We start from the raw sequence: 2,500 nt of genomic DNA, 5'->3' as shown, positions 1-2,500 counted from the left end.
CCTCAAACAGGCCAAACCTTTAAAGGCTTGGATGATACACAATAAGAGAACAAACTATTCGTGTTTTTATCCTTTTAATCACTTAAAAAACTGGCTGTTTGTAGCTGGATAATTTATATCAAATAGGTCTTATTCCTGAGCTAATGTGTGAAAAGGAATAAGTGACTTGATATGGCATCCAGCCAACTAAGACAAGACTGTGTATCACTATTGCTATCACTAAATCCAAGACAAAACCAACACAGCTTCAACTTGCATAATTTTAGAAAATTGGTAACTCCACTAAATTATCTGTACGGTAAATGAAGATATATTTTGATTTGGTCCGACTAACACATCTTATGATAATATTCGACTCAATTTCCCTGTGTTTGCACTGTTAGCATTATTTTCTTCAAATTGAATGCCCAAAGTCTTGATATATTTTTTTTTTCTTTTTGCTAGAAATTTTTGTAGTTTAATCCACATAAATCGACTGGTGAAATATAAGAAACCTTTTTGAGATAACAATGAAATAAACGTATATTTCATTAAGAAACACAACGGAAGTAAGTTAAATATACAAATTTCACACTATATCCGTCTCGGGCATTCAACAGCAAAAATGTAACAACAATGAGATGAAAATGAAGAACTGAACAGGTGAGTTGGGATCCCACAAACACCTAGGATGTCCCATTGAACAGTCTTTTCATTTTTGTGTTAGCAAGTGAAGAAAAAAAATATTATGTATTGGTAAGCTTGGAATGATTCAATGGTAAAATGCTAACGTCAGTAAACTGTTGTCAAGGGGTCAAATGAGCACAAGAAAAAAAAACAGAAAATACAAAACGAAGACGACACAAAATTTTATAAACTTCCTAGCTTCTGTTGTGACTATAATCTTGCTTCAGACAAGCACTTTCGTGCAAACTTCTTTTAAAATCCTACGGTCAGTTTTCAATTTCGCAAGCTCATATATATTCTCTCTCTCTCTCTCTCTCTCTCTCTCTCTCTCTCTCTCTTTCGTTATAATTTCCGTTCAAGAGAATTTAAAACAACTATCCTATTCTTGTTCTAGTTAATCGTAACTCTCTCTCTCTCTCTCTCTCTCTCTCTCTCTCTCTCTCTGGTTTTAATTTCCATTCAGGGGAATTTAAAACAACTCCTATCTTACCCATGTTCTAGTTACCCGTAAATCTCTCTCTCTCTCTCTCTCTCTCTCTCTGTGTGTGTGTGTGTGTGTGGTTATTATAATTTCCATTCAGGGGAATTCAAAATAACGTGTATCTTATTCCTGTTCTAGTTAATCGTAAATCTCTCTCTCTCTCTCTCTCTCTCTCTCTCTCTCTCCAGGACAATATCCGCCGATTGTTTGGTGTCAGCGCAACCCCGTTGTTTTGACACAAGTAAGAATTTAAGACATTCTCCCTCGTCAACTTGGCCAGTCCGCCATGCTCTCTCTCTCTCTCTCTCTCTCTCTCTCTCTCTCTCTCTCGTGCTTGCAATGCGCCCTCACGCCTGAGATAAAAAACAATCTTAACATACGGAGACGCAGCATCCGGGCATCGCAACATCCGAGTGTATTATGTACACACGCTCAATCTCTTTGTTGTACATGAACACTAAATAAAAAGGACGAAAACATTGATCATTACCTGCACAAATACACAAACCCCGCCCGGCTTGAACACGAATAATTTTTGGTAAGAAATGTTCTGAATTAATTTATACACACACACACACACACACACACATTATATATATATATATATATATATACATGTGTGTGTATGTATATATACATACATATATATACACATACACACACACGTACGCGCGCGTACACACACACACACACACATATATATATATATATATGTGTGTGTGTGTGTGTGTGTATATATATATATATATATATATAGATATTGTAAATACGAAACCAAACAGTTATTTTATAACTGCGTAAAATAGTGAATTGAAACAAAATATAATGTACTTAAAATTAAATTTTCAAGATAATAGAAATCTAATAGAGAGAGAGAGAGAGAGAGAGAGAGAGAGAGAGAGAGAGAACGCATCACCATCTTCATTAACACCGGGGCTTATCAAACCGGCTTATGACTAAAGAACGTAATTTGGAGATGAGACCGAAGAAAAATAAGTTTAATATTTCTCATTAGCCACAAAGAAATTAGATTTCCGACGTTAATAAGAAAGTTAATTAATATTCAGGGAATTTGAATTAGAATATTAGAGTAGAAATATTCATATTATTGTAAATTCAAATGAATCCTTTCATCATAGGAATACAATTATCAAGTCCTTCAATTGGCTCCTATAGTCCATTTCTTTTAGCGATGCAGATTTGCACCGACTCGCAGCAGTGCCCTTCTAGCTCGGAAACGTTTCCTGATCGCTGATTGGTTGGAATTATCTCGTCCAACCAATCAGCGATCAGGAAACTTTTCTGAGCTAAAAGGGCACCGCCGCAAGTCGGTGCAAATCTGCCTCGCTAAAA

This window comes from Palaemon carinicauda, chromosome 45 (assembly GCF_036898095.1).
Source record: "Palaemon carinicauda isolate YSFRI2023 chromosome 45, ASM3689809v2, whole genome shotgun sequence".
Lineage (NCBI taxonomy): Eukaryota > Metazoa > Arthropoda > Malacostraca > Decapoda > Palaemonidae > Palaemon > Palaemon carinicauda.
This window is presented reverse-complemented; position numbering follows the sequence as displayed.